The 15,819-nt window shown below is 32.3% G+C and overlaps 1 protein-coding gene across 1 annotated transcript in view; it reads left to right on the top strand.

Annotated features, from left to right (window-relative positions):
- capt (adenylyl cyclase-associated protein 1) overlaps positions 1–15,819 on the top strand; it is a 122,194-nt gene that overhangs the window by 17,733 nt on the left and 88,642 nt on the right. Inside the window, exon 2 of the mRNA XM_088263339.1 lies at positions 4,452–4,493. The gene's annotated coding sequence lies outside the window, so the exon portion shown is untranslated. The remainder of the gene's footprint in view (positions 1–4,451; positions 4,494–15,819) is intronic.

The following is a 15,819-nucleotide window of genomic DNA, read 5'->3' as shown; positions in this document are numbered from 1 at the left end:
ATAAGCTCATTTTAAGCTGCCCCACTAGGAACTCTTCTCTTTTGATTTAAGCCACCCAAATTAGTATGCCGGTTTGGTATTTGTGCAGTTTGCTCCTCTAAAAGTGCCCCTAGCTTTTTCCGTCGTGGTTCAAACAGTTGTTCACTTAAAAAACTCGTAGTTTTTTGTTTACCATTTTTAACCCTGATGTATTTATTTTTTTATCTTAAATATTCTTAGCTTATATATTTATTTTTAAATGAGTTTTGATTAGTTTTCATCGATTATTGTATTTCCACTTGTAAATGCAAAATCAATCCGCGATTCATCGTTCCCATACAATAATGTTCATTTAATTATAATCCTCGCCCATTACTCAACGTACTTGAATGAATAAGTAAGTATTTTAATCAGTTCGTTCGCTGTATGTTTAAATTATTGAAAAGCTTTGTTGGAAAATATACAGGTGTCGCAATGTATGCCGTTTCTGCGGTGTGGAAATTCTTCGTACACAATTTATTTTTGTACTCTGAAATATTACAAACGTTGGCGACGTTGCTTTATTGTCTGGTAAATCGTAGATTCGAACCTCGTCTAGACATTTGATGGAGAATTTGTATTTAAAATTTGATGTACATTTAGAATTCAAATAAAATATTATTTAAAAAAAAATATATGTGATGCGTTATCATTGATATTTGATTTGATATATATTTCAGTGCCTTATCTGATTAAAAAAAGATAGAATGAGCTCTAACCGATTTTTTAGTATAAAATCGATGCGTATCGATTTCTTGGATTAAACCGATCATTGATTGATCAATTGGTTTAGGAATGGTTATTTGATTTGTTTCGATTATTATCTGCTTCACGATAATGCTTTATTTATTAACTTTTTAAAATAAAACAACTTTGTTTTAACCACTTTTTTTTTATTCGTATACTTTATCCAACCGGTTTCGACAAGAACCTTGTCATTATCAGGGGTTATGTACTAAATTCAAATACATTGATATAAAAAAATTAAAACCTAACTATGAGTATTCCAATCTTTTAGTTCTATTTTCTATGTCGCTCACTCCTTTTAACAACGTAATATATTAAAAAACTTGATTTTTCAGGAGTTTCATCGTTTTTAAAGTTTAAGAATATAATAAAATGCATTGAAATAAATATCAAGCCACTCATTGATCTTTTTAGCGTGCAAAGATCTTTTTAGGTAAAACCTGAAAGTTTTTTCTCCATTTGAAAAATATTTAGTATATTAAAAAAAAAATTAAACAATACCTTTTCTTTAAAATGCAAAAACAACACTTTCTGCCCTATGGCGGGTAAATATTAAGTTAAAAATATGCCGCTTTTGCTGGGACATAGTACATTTTCTGGGCATTCCGAAAACATGCACAACTGAAAATTGACGATTTTTGATATATAACGTTGTTGAAAGGTGTGAGCGATGTATGATAGTAGCATGTATGATGTATGATAGTAGTAGTATGTAGCCATGTTATATTGTTTTATTAAATTGGCCTCGGCCATAAATATCATAATTAAATAAGATTAAATTACAACATTTTGAGTGTGTCCAAATACTTGTTCACAAAATCTGGATTATCTCCAATTACAGGAGTTATTTTCATATTATTTTTAATATCTCATCAAAGATGAAGAAGAATATGGAAGTCTGGGCATTTACGGGGCTGACGACCGTCATAGGCTGGTTTAAGTGATCACTTTACACACGTGCAACATTCACAAATTCTACCTAATATTGACAACCACACCACTAAATTGGTTCATAAATATAGAACTTCCAAGAATTTGAGTGGTGTGGTTGTCAATAATGGGTAAAATTGGTGAATGTTACACGTGTGTAAAGTGATCACTTAAACCGGCCTATGACGGTCGCCAGCCCCGTAAATGCCCAGACTTCCATATTCTTCTTCATCTTTGAGATGTTAAAAATAATAGGATTAAATCAGGTATTCCTCATCGAGTGCTTTCACGAGCTATCACTTTGTGAATTCAGGTGTTTTTAATTGGCACCGTGGCGTATTTGTTTATCCGGTCCGTTTTCCATTTCGCGCCGTTTAACCCTTAATCCGCCCGAATTGCTGACAAATTATGCAGTACCCCATTGTGAGCGTCTTATGAAAGGGTCTTCAGACTAAGCCTCACTCCATTATCCGCTACTCCGCCAGAAAGGGAACCGACTCAGACGAGCGTTAGGATGATGTTCGTAAAGATTTATTACTCCAGCCCGCAGACGAATTATTTTCCCTTGTACCCTTGAAAATTCGTATTCTAAAAACGGTCGAATAATACATCAAAAAGGAGATTCTTTTTGTCTCCTAATACGTGCTTACCCAAAAAAAACTCACGGGAATAATCTAAGTTAAATTTAGGTGCCGTGGCGCTGTGGCGTAGTTGGGTAGACGCTCAACTGCGAAACAGGCGTCGCGGGCTCGATTCCCGCCAAGTGCAAAATAATTGGTGGTAATACGATTTCTACCTTTAGTTACTGCCTCAACCGAAACGAAGCGCAGTGGAATGCAAATCAACTTTAGTTGCTAAAGAGCTGTAATACACATCGCTCACTCCTTTCAACAACGTCATTTATCAAAAAACTTGATTTTTCAGGAGATTGTTTTTAAAGTTTAAAAATAAAATATAACGTGTTAAAAATAAATATCAAGCCACTTATTGAACTTTTTACTGTGCAACAGATATTTTTAGGTAAAACCTGAATGTTTTTTATCCGATTGAAAAATATTTAGTATATATAAAAAAATAATTAAACCATAACCTTTCTTCAAAATGCAAAAACAATACTTTCTGCCCTGTAGCGGGTAAATATTAAGTTAAAAATATGCCTCTTTTTCTGGGATATAGTACATTTTCTGGGCATCCCGAAAATCTGCACAACTGAAAATTTACGATTTTTGATATATGACGTTGAAAGGAGTGAGTGATATAGGAAAAAAATACGTATCTATGAAATAAATAAAATGAAATAAAATATTTGTAAATTAATATGATGAATAAAAAAGCGAAACTTGACACAATAAGAAGCGATTTTCACTTCTTTACTAATAATCGATTTGGATTCTATTTATATGAAAAGTGATTATCCACGTGCGATAGTCACTAAATTAGCTTCGATTGTGCGTTGAATGGTGAACTCTGAAAGAGTTCCCTTTAGGCTCGAAACTCAACGAGCCGTCGTTTTCTATTATTTGTTTCCTCTCCAATTCTATGCTTGAATGGAGGCTTACACGCATAAAGTTCTTGGCAATGACAATCCGAAGGCATAAAGGGCCTGTGAATATTCCACCCGCCGATTTGTAATTAACTTTTGGTTTTAAAACTAACCTTCGCCTTTTTGGTCATAATATTGTAAATTTATTATATACACGCACACACACACACACATTTTGCAAATAGCGTCGTACGTCAATCATATTTAAAATACGTGAACTAGACAGCTGCAGTATACAAACAGATTGATAAAACGGGATAAATATGTATCAACACTAGCGGCAGCTGCTTGAAGGATATCATCTTTTCCGCTTTATAGAAAAAAATTGTAATAGTCCAAATAAAGATTTCCATCGCTACAATAGTCTTAAATACTCGTGCCCGTCTCCGTAGTGTGATGGTAAGCGTGTTTGGCTTCTGTGCCAGAGGTCTGAGATTTGATTTCCAGGGGGGATCAAAATAAACATAAGTGATTTTAACTCTCATATTTATTTGATGTCACCCTGCACTAATATAGGAAGCGTAGGACTGATCACCTTGCCTTAATGCAATTACCGATCAAGAGAACACCGGGTAGATACGATGCAGTGCCCTTTGAACCGTTGGGTGCAGATAAGGTCTAAAAGAAAGAAAAAGAAGAAATACTCGTTATTTGTTTTTATCATTATGTTAAATGGTTGAATAAAAAATGGGCACTTCTTACCATTAGCCTTTCCAACATTTTGAGTGTGTCCAAATACTTGTTCACTAAATCTGGATTATCTCCAATTACAGGAGTTTTTTTCGTATTATTTCTTGACATCTCATCAAAGATGAAGAAGTATATGGAAGTCTGGGCATAATATAAGAGTTTCTGCTTAATAAAAAGCTTCTTTACATCTAACCAATAGATGTCTCTAGTGAAGTTCTAGTGATTCAAGAACAAGGTTTCTAAATTGGTTCATATATATAGAACTTCCAAGAATTTGAGTAGTGTGGTTGTCAATAATGGGTAGAATTGGTGAATGTTACACGTGTGTAAAGTGATCACTTAAACCAGCCTATGACGGTCGTGAGCCCGTAAATGCCCAGACTTCCATATACTTCTTCATCTTTGATGAGATGTCAAAAAATAATACTTCTTACCATTAGCCTTTCCAACTGGTTTATTTATTTATTTTCTTTAAGGTTGAGTTCTTAATATTTTAACATTTTTTTGTAAATTTTCTTTCCAGGTCCCAGCCGCAACTTGTGAAAACTTTCCCGTGAATAACAGCGTAAGTAAAACTTTTTCTAACGTTACTAGCGCCACCCTTCTCGGATAAATTTAAACCGGACGATCCAAAGTTAAATAAATTTTACGAACCGTTTCACGCCACTAAACATTTTCACCTGAAGTTTCAAGAATATTTTAGCGATCTTTCGTGGGAAGAGTATTATTAAATGTACGAATTGTTTAGAGGTTTAGTGTTCATAATCCTTTTCCACCCAATATCCGCGACTAATCCTGTATAAGGCATTGCTTTAAGCCCGTGGTCGGCAAACTTATTAGCCAATAAGCCAAATATGCACATTACAACAATCAAAATTTTTCATGAGATCCAAATCTTTTCACAATTCTAATACCTACACTTTAATTACATTTTTAGACCTGTATGAAATTACGGGTACATTCAATAAAACTTTTTTTACACGATTTTACACAAATTAGGGTTTTATTCATCGACAAAAAATCTTTTGAAAGTAATGTATCCATAAGAACACCTTTTTTTAGTAACATAAATTGTATACATTTATTTAAATTACAATTTTAAACATATTAAAAAAAAATTGCAAAGACCCACCAAGCCACCTTGTGTGTCTTGTCGGTAGAGTTCTTTTTTAATACATTTTATATTTTTTCAAACCATTTTAACCTTATATACACACAAAAAAAAGAGAGAAAAATTAAGAATATATACATTTTACAACTTTCATAAAATTAACTCCTTTGTTCCATATTTTATTTTGACCTCTAACATCCGTCGGCAACAAATTAAAAACGCTCGAAACTATATATTGCAGTGTTCGTCTCCCATATTTATTGTTTATTCTTGGGACTATCAAACCTTCGTTGTGTGTAAATCGTGTATCATGGTTGTGTACTAAAAGATTTCGATATTTTTGTCTAGTTTGTGTTTCAACGATGATACTCATCCACAATATTCCACGTACCGGCAGTAATTTTAAATGTTTGTATATCAAGATTGGATTGTCCCTCTGATTATATTATATATTATATGACTGGGTAAAAAAAAATGATTATGGAATATTATTAAGAATAATGTTCTTGCTTCTCCTTAGAAAGCTTCATCAAGTCAGGTTTGTATGTCAGTATTTTTAGCACGTTTTCAGGTTTTCGTTAATAAGATTATTTCTTAGTTCGCTTTTCATAAGGTTCATGCTTCAAAAAGGAGTCGAAGAGGTTTCCCGTGGATATTTATACCGGAGCCGCACTTAAAAGGTCAAAGAGGCGCATGCGTAAAGTGACCATTCGTCCCGTTTTCAACGGGACCGTCCCGTTTTTAGATAGCCTGTCCCGTTGTCCCCAAGTAATTTTTCGGGACGTCGAAATGTCCCGTTTTCAAAAAAGAGCAACACGCGGTAACAATAAAAAAATGGAAAAAATCGACGATAATTTGTAAAATAGCCGTTTCATATAAGTTTGCTGAATAAATCCTAACTTGATTTCGGTGTTTATCTGCTGGTGAGTCATGTGCAAAGACTAACTAATTTATATAAAGACCGCCGGCTCTTTATGTAAATAATAAAACAACATAATTTTTCATATTTATTATTTATTCCTCTTATTTTCTTTATCAACATTCCTTTTCTTTTTATTAATACAAAAAAAACTATGAAAAAATACGTGTTTTCTTGAATATAAATGCTATTACGTAAAAAATGGCACATGTCCCGTTTTGAGGACAATAATAAATGGTCAGTTTACGCATGCGGCTCCGGAGTCGCACTTTGCCGACCCATGCTTCAAGCCGATGTATTTCATGTTAGGGAGGAGGGCAATGAATGTTTTCGTATTTTTTAGGTTTTAAAAATGTAAGTAAGTACTCCTTGAGCTGACATTGGAATATTACGCATCGCGTGATATGAGGACAATCGAAACAATCCATCTTTCCGATTTAAGTTGCACATATTAAGAGGTACGGATTCTTAACGAGACGGTTTAATTTAATAGTTTTTTATTTTTATTTTTGAAATTGTACTAATTAAATATTATATTAAAAAAATACTGGCAATTAAAAAGTGGAAATTAGTAAAAATTCCTACGTATCTATTTTGAAGAAGACAAGGTATTTGTCGAAACCGGTCGGAATAATAGTACCAAAAATTTGTATTTGATGAAATTTGTCAAGTTTATATTTAAATAATTTATCGTAGATTGCGAAGCCATATATAAGTGAATTTGATGAGGTAAAATAATAATGAAAATAAAAATTTTATTCAATAGAAACTAACATGTTTTCCTTGTCGCGTCATAAAAATCGAGGATAAAATAACTTACAAGCATATTTACCATCGATATTTTTGTGGTATTATAGTATTGTATGGGAAAACAATAATATGAACAGATCTTTTCAAATCTTAAATCCTTAATTACAAGGTAGACAATACTAAAAAGAAGGATGAAAGTAAGTGTACTTTCACATTTCGACTGCATTCAGTGGAATGCAGTCGAAATGCGAACTCTCAGAAGAATGTGCGACAAAACGATGTATGATAGATGTTCGAATAGTGAAATAAGGAAGGATGGCAAAGCTAAAGATAACCATTATTGTGTTGAGATGGTTTGGACATGTAGAACGAATGAGTGAGGAAAGAACGGTAAAACAAATTTATGAGGCAAATGTTATTGGAAAAGGAGCAGAGGAAGACCGAGAAAAACTTAGCACGATCAGGTCTGCCAAATACTTGAAAGTGGTCAGGTTAGGAGTTGAAATAATCGGCGGGTATGTACATATGAAGAGATGCATGAACGTGGAAGAGGCGAAGAATGTTTGCAAAGACAGAGTGGTGTGGCGTTCTATTCTCTCTGCCTACCTCTGCGGGGAAGCGGCGTGATGGTTAGTTATTTTTTTTTAAATCTTTTTTTGTTAATTCTTAAAAAACATAATTTGTTAAATATTTTTCTGTTGCATGCCGTAATTTGCCATGAAAGGGTCGAGTGTGTAGTGTGTAATATTTATTCAGAATATTGTTTCTTCAGCTAGAATAAATCTCGTTTGACAAAGGTCTTTTGTTTACTCAAGTACTGCTTGTTGTGACTACTACAGTGTGTGTATTATAATACAATATTATTGTTATTCAATTTTCTGAAACATATTTTGCGACCTTTTTCGAAGTTTTATCGGGAAAACATGTTATTGAAAAAGAAATTGAAAAAAAAGTATACCGCACGATAACAATCACGGAACTACAAAGTAACATAAATCTTTTAAGATATACATACGTAATAAGTTGTACATACGTAATAATATGTAGATACGTTAAACATAGAAAAGAAAATGGTCCCAATTTCTGATTTGGAATGGCTTCTCTTGGTTAAAAAGAATATGTAAAAAACATGACTCAAAGGGGTTTAAATAGGTTTTTTTAAGTGCTGTTTTTGGGACAGGATTATGTAGGTAGGGTACATAATATTTTTTTCTTTCTTAAAGGAAAATGATATTTTTCTTGTATGTTTTTCGCAGATACTTTGTGGCACATTTTATGAACTTTATAAAATTAAACAACTTTGTTTTAACCACTTTTTTTTATTATTAGTACACTTAAACCTACCGGTTTCGATAAGAACCTTGTCATCATCAGGGTTTTTTAAATTCTAAAACATTGAAATACTCATAATGAATTACATTCCCTTACCAAAAACAAATGAAATTCATTCTTGGAAAAAAAGGTATCAGTCATTCGTTTCGTTCAAAAAATATGGTAAAGTAGAGGGATTGGGGGATAAGAAAAGTGTTTTGCCATTTTTTGAGTACTTTTTCATCTTGTTTACATCGTTTTTGTGATTTTGAAAACTAAGTTTTTATTTTATTGCGATATTTTATTGTTTCTTACTCGTCCCCAATCCCAACCAACACTCGAGTGAGAAAAATCTCTTGCTGTTTTTGCCATTTTGCAACCACACGGAAAATCGCTTTTTGAAAAAATCCCCGATAATTTCCAATTGTTTCTTGTAAAATGATGTATCCAGCAAATATTTATTTCTAATGACAGTATTTATTTACAATAATTTTTTGCCAAATATTTTTTTTTTGTGCTGGTGTGCAAAAACTCACAACGACTCAAACTTTGACTATTTGGCTACCTGAATGTTTCTTTTATATATAAGTCAGAATTAATATTTTTTTATTTTTTTATTAAAATTAAACACTTGAATGTTCCACTTTAATGAGTTTTATTTCTATTTACGACTAGTTTCGAAAACGACAGTTGTTTTCATATTCTGGTACAAATTAAAACAGTTTTAATTTGTACCAGAATATGAAAACAACTGTCGTTTTCGAAACAAGTCGTAAATAAAAATAAAACTTATTAAAGTGGTATATTCAAGTGTTTAATTTTAATAAAATAATCATGTCATTCCACAAAGTTAATGCCGAATCAATAAATAATATTTTTTATTGTTTCAGATAAGACATTTTTTTGATAAAATTGAACATCTTTTCTTGATTTTATTGTTTTATATATTACGTAATTAAATTAAATCAGTATTTTACGTGTGGATATTGTTATTTCTGTTTTGTTTCCTTATTACTTCACCCTCTCTGTTTGAGTGTATACGTTTGTTTTCTTCGCATTTCTACGGCACATTAAGGTATATAATCACTCCCGAAGGAGTTTGAGGTAGAATTAATAGGCTTCCTTTCCCTGTTGTATTAAGTTATTCCCGTTTTTCTACTAGAGTTTTTGGATATATAGCTATGATAGACGTTCACTTAAATCCCTTTAAATAATCTTGCGTGAATACTAAGAATATTATTTTTTTATTTTATTTTTTTAACATCTCGTCAAAGATGAAGAAGAATATGGAAGTCTGGGCATTTACGGGGCTGACGACCGTCATAGGCTGGTTTAAGTGATCACTTTACACACGTGTAACATTCACCAATTCTACCCATTATTGACAACCACACTACTCAAATTCTTGGAAGTTCTATAAAAGTTGTAAAGTGATCACTTAAACCAGCCTATGACGGTCGTCAGCCCCGTAATGCCCAGACTTCTATATTCTTCTTCATCTTTGATGAGATGTTAAAAAATAATATGAAAATAACTCATGTAATTGGAGATAATCCTGATTTTGTGAACAAGTATTTGGACACACTCATAATGTTGTAATACTAAGAATAACACATCTAAACACATCCTACAATTAATTTTAATAACATGGATACAATTAATGTATTCCTTTGTTTAAAATCTTGTTTCTGAACATATTCTATTCCTGTATTTCATTGTCATCAATCTTATTCCATAACTAGGACATTAATACCCTTAATTTAAAAACTCAATCCGCGAAGCAACTTTTAATATCGTATTTCCCTAATATCCAAGTTTTTTTCTTAATTTTTCCATGTTTATGTTACAATTTCATTGTTCAATCAGAGTAGAAACTTACTCTCTAAAAAGCTCTACTTGCATAGTACGAAATATTCAGTATATGAGTTGAAATCAATTTTTTTCGTATTATTTTGGCAAATGCGCCCTTCAGCGGAATTAAATAATAAGTAATTATTTAATAATAATAATAATAATAAAACCCTTATCCGCACCCCAATGGTGCATAGGGCACTGCGTCATATAAACGCAGTGTTATCTTGATCGTTTACACATGAAGGAAAGGTGATCAGCCCTCCGCTTCAGGTACCAGTCCAGGGTAATATTGAATAAATATGACAGAGAAAAAATCACTTATATTTATTTTACCCCCCTTGGGAATCGAACCCGGGACCTCCAGAACGGTAGCCGAGCGTGCTGACCATTACACTACGGAGGCGGACACTCATATAGATTATATAGATTTTTTAAAATTACTTTTAATTTAAATACCGTAACACGGTGTTCGCAAATGATGCGGAATGCATCGGAACACGTGTCATGGTAGATTTTAAGAAATAGTGGTATTTATCTAGTGAGAATTGAATTTAAAATGGATAGATGTTACCATAAAGTGACTACCTAATCAATTAAAGATATGATTATGGTATTATGTGATACAATGTTGATTTTAATATAATTTACCCAAAATTTAGGTAAATAAGACTTCCTAATTATTATCTAACAATGTTTAAACATCAGCATTATAATTCGATCTCATGCATTGAGCTTAATAATGCCAATTTCTTCAAATATTATATTACGAACTTTTGTTTTCATATACACCCACGTTATTATTTTATGAAAATGCGTAACCCCGTATATCAACTTTCCCGGCTAAATTAAGTTAGTATTATGCAAAATTTAATTTAATAATCTTCAAAGAGTCGTGCTTTATGTAAATAATTATCGCGCAATTATGTTTACAACCCTTCCATATTATATTACAACATTATTTGACGTATTCCTTATATCATTTATTTCAATCGAAATATTATCTTACATAAATTAATCAAGCTTATCTATTCAATTGCTCTCGGTACTTGGTATAACTATCCTCTAATATATTTATTAGGTCTATCTCTGAGTGTCTAATAGAAGACGATTCAAACTGAATTTATAAATACTAGTAAATATCTTATGGTGTCTGAACATTGAAGATGTTTATATTGAATTTTTAATGAAGTGAGAGTGATTTGGTCCTTATATCCAAAGATTCTCCCACATTGAGCAAGTATTATTTCAATAAGAAATGTCTGATCCCTGAAGATCTTTTAACTGAACTTAAAATGTAATGAATTTTTAATTTATGTATTAATTTTAAATCAAACACAGATTTTTTGACTCTACTAAGTTGTATTTTGTTAACAAAAACACATAAATTAATATTGTGACAATTGTTTCGCCCAGTTATGACATTTTCAAACGAATGTGAAGATCACATGCAACTTAGTAGACTCAAAAAATCTGTGTTTGATTTAAAATTAATACACAAATGAAAATGGAGTTCTACAAATTAAACGCCAAATCAATAAATTAATTAATTTTTAATATAGTGTCTTAATTTTTCCTTGGTTTCTTGTATGTTGTAGTATAAAATTCGATGTTATTTTATTATTTCACCACTCGTCCGCTTATGTCGGTAAAATATTCAAAACTGAATATCGTAAAACGTAAATCACTATTCAGCAAAATATACGTCAGCATTTCCATTTCTTGACTGAATATCAATATTGCGTTTGAATACCTCACTGGTATGTTTGTAAACATTTTAGGCTTGCCGATTTGACGCATTGACATTTCCCTGTATTCGCACGTCTATCCGAGTTCTCATGTGTCGTTTTTCCTTTTTCCCGGGAGATTAGTGAAAATACATTTTATTTGTTTAAAAAATCATTCGCGAATCCATCTCCATTAGGAACTTTAGTGATCGGATTGCCTAGTGCCTTTTATTTACACAGATGTATGGTGTACAATTTTATTTTTGAAATATCAATAGAATGTTTTTTTTTGTAGATTACTTACAAACCGTTTTTATTTCTATATGCAAAGGGGAGAATAATGAGATTTTCTCGGGAATTTTGTAAATGTTATTCTGTTATTCGTTATTCATATGATATTATTTAATAATTTGTTCATTCTTATATTTTGTCCTTTTTTTAAATTGACGTTAAGTTCGGTTTTCTTGATGTTGACGATTAAAATCGTAGCTTTGTAAGAGTTTATTTTTTTATTTTTTTAATGAAGAGAAATATTTGTGTTTTTACTATTTACACAAATATTTCAATTTCATACTATTTCTGTGAGCCTGAGCGGCTCATTATTAGAAATAGGTATCAAATTGTGGTAGAGTGGGTTTGAACTGAGAAACTCTGACTTAAGAGTCCGCGACACTAACCACGGGACCACAACCCAATAAAACTTATAATATAAACAATAATTGGGAACATCCGCTTTTCACAAAAAAAAATGCGTTGTGAGTTTTCTTACTGCCACAACCATAGTTTTGTAAGCAGTTCTATGGAAACTCCTTTCACTCTAAAATAAAAAGTATTCGTACTGGTGTGAAGTTTTCGAGAATTATACGTATTATATTATATACGAGTAGGTCATGTACAGAAAAAAGTACATTTCCGGGCTTATTGCTAAAAAAGCAATATCTTCCAACCAACCAAAAACAGACTAGTGATATTGATCGAAACGTTTGATCCCATATACTTATAGCTGTTTGCAATCAGAGGGTAGATAGTACTTGTATTTGTTTGTCTTTCTGCTTTTCGAACCCGCCTATTCGTACGAATACGTACATTTTACTCAAACATTTTCACTATTTAGAGGATTTATAACGAATAAACCGCTCCACCCTTTGTCTAGTCTACAAATGTGTGTGACTGGTTCATGACTAAGCACTGTTCCAATATCAATCGTGTCCTTTGTTCTTTTGATCTCTGGCCATCAATTATAATACTATCGGTAAAGCACACCCCTCTCCATCGCACTCCCCTGCGCAATTTCACAGATTTACCAAGTAAACTTTGGTTGCTTCGATAACAACAAGCTCCTCTTTTAAAATCAAACGTGGGAGGGTTGGTTATTCAAATAATTCATTTACGGAAATCGATATAAGTACCTTAAAATTACTATATTAATGGTAAAAATAAGTACCTATGCTCCAGAAAATACTTACTATGCAAAAATATACTTTAATAAGAATTTTAAAAGAAAGATGATTGATAAAAATCAAAAAACCCCTTATCCGCACCCCAATGGTGCATAGGGCACTGTATCATATAAACGCAGTGTTATCTTGATTTTTAACTCATGCACGAAAGGCGATCAGCCTTCCGCTTCAGGTACCAGCCCAGGGTAATATTGAATAAATATTAGAGTGAAAAAATCACTTATATTTATTTGACCCCCCCCCCTGGGAATCTAACCCGGGACATCCAGAACGGTAGCCGAGCGTGCTGACCATTACACTACGGAGGCGGATAAAAATTAAGAATTTTATTTTAAAAATATATCTCCGATAAAAGCTTGCAATATTTACTCTCCATCTAGGTATGTACATATGCTTGATACATAATTTATTGGAACAAAAATCATAATTTTCCTTTATTTTTTTTCACTCTTTATATTATTAAACTTCAAATTCTCAAATGTTTTTAAACTAGGTTATACTACTACTACTTACCATATTATATTGGGTTGATGCAAAAGTTTTGACCGTTTTTTACATATATTTTTTTAATTTTTTTTTTCTTGTGTATTATTTATTTAATAAATTATATAATTTCCATCAGTTCTTATAACCTTCTCCCATCTTTCTATCAACTTATTAATACCAGTTGTATAAAATTCCGTGGATTTTAATGCGAAAAATGAAGTAAGGGGTGTTTTTACCTGCTCTATTGAATAATTTTTTTTATCATTCAATTTTTTTTGCAGTGATCGGAATAAATAAAAATCAGAAAGAGCAAGATCTGGAGAATACAGTGGATGCTTGATAACATCCCAATTTAACTCATTTAGCTTGTGTTGGGTCATCATAGCCACATGTGGTCGCGCGTTGTCGTGATGAAACACTGCCCCTTTTCTGTTTACCAATTCTGGTCTATCCTTTTGAAGGACCATGTTCAATTTGGATAATTGCTGACAATATCGTTCTGCTGTACTTGTCTTATCGTGTTCCAAGAGTTCAAAATACACAATACCCTTATTATTCCACCAAACACAAAGTATAACTTTTTTTATGGATTTCGGCCTTCGAAGTTGTTAATGGGGCTTGTCCAGGTATAGTCCAATGTCTTTTTCTTGTCACGTTGTTGTACACGACCCATTTCTCATCTCCCGTCACCAAACGATGCAAAAAAGGTTCATGTTTTTGTCTCGCACTCAAAGCAACGCGCGTTGAAACACGATCCAATAAATTGGCAGACAACAATTGATGAGGTATCCAAACGTCGTACCGCGAAACCATTTCCATACGCTTCAAATGTCTTAATGCGATTTTTTGATTGACTCCCATCATTGACACAATCTCCCTGATGGTTAGACGTGGATTGGTGTCAATTATGACTTTTAATTCGTCGTCATCAGACTTCAATGGCCGCCCGGTACGTGGTTTATCAATGAGTGAAAAATCTCTAGATCGGAATTTTGCAAACCATGTTCGTACCTGTCGAACTTTGATGACATCTGCTCCATACACTTCACAAATGTTTTTGGTTGCCACACTCGCGGTATTGTCTTTACGGAATTCATAAAGTAAACAATGACGTAAATGCACTTTTTCGAACGACATTTTGAAAAAATACAAGGGGTTATTACTGTACTCTGGCCAGGCCAAAACTAAATAGAAAGTAGAGGGAAAGCATCCTTTATACAATGGAATCATAAAAAAAGAAGATACTTTTCATAATTTATGAAAAAAAAAATTTACCTGGGATCATAAAAAACGGTCATTACTTTTGCATCAACCCAATATGAAGTTTTTATTTAAAATGAAAATCCACGACTATCGTGCTACAATTATAGAATTAACATTTGTATCGGACCCATTAAATATGATTAAGTTGTTGCTTAGCTAGATTTTGCTTATTGCATTTAACCATCTCAATTAACCCCGATTGTATGGATAATTGGTTTAACTACTCGTATGCCTATAATTCTTAACTGCAAAATATAGTACTAGGTTTGCTCTTTGAGGCATTTTTAGGGTAGAGATTTGTTTTAACTGATAACAAAAAAAGTTTGCGGTAATCTCTTGATTGAATTTCATGCTTGAATTTTATTTTTTATTTTGCGCACAATGCTTGGAAAGATCAAAGAATTCGAGAAAATAGATCTCAGTTTTATCTCATTTGGCTCTCGTTCTTTTTTGTTCAGTTTCAATCGTTAACAATGGTAAAACAATTTAAAAAGCCTTTCAAACAACGTGTTTGCAATATTAAATCGCTGGGTTATTTTAATGATGGGTACATCTTTTTATGTTGTTTTGGTTCAGAGACTATTTTCCCACATGTTTTTTTAAAGAAAACATTTATAATGATTAGAAAAAATTGGAAAACAAAGTTCACAAAACATTCTTTAAGAAAATTTATTTAATAAAATAACAGCCGAAGGAGTTTTAAAAGGATGACTGACAAAAATGGTTTGTTGGAATTATAAATAACATTTTGATTTTTATATCGTTAAAAAAAACTGGTTTCTTCGTAGTTGGTACACTTAACACGCTTCGGACGAGAAAGGTATATCTACCCGTTCGGTCGATTGATGTTTAAGGACGGGAAGGGTATTTTTACCCTCTGCGTCGACCTCATTTTAATGTCAGAAAAGAATTAAGTTGCCAATGTTTTCATATGTATTTTATATACCAATCTCTTTGTTAAGGTCTTAACTAAATATACATAATTATCAAATACAGCCGGCGTTACGCAGGCT

The sequence above is a fragment of the Brachycentrus maculatus genome, unplaced genomic scaffold (genome assembly GCF_059751285.1).
Source record: "Brachycentrus maculatus isolate JH-2025_06_01 unplaced genomic scaffold, ASM5975128v1 h1tg000199l, whole genome shotgun sequence".
In the NCBI taxonomy this organism is placed as follows: Eukaryota; Metazoa; Arthropoda; class Insecta; order Trichoptera; family Brachycentridae; genus Brachycentrus; species Brachycentrus maculatus.
This window is presented reverse-complemented; position numbering and strand designations above follow the sequence as displayed.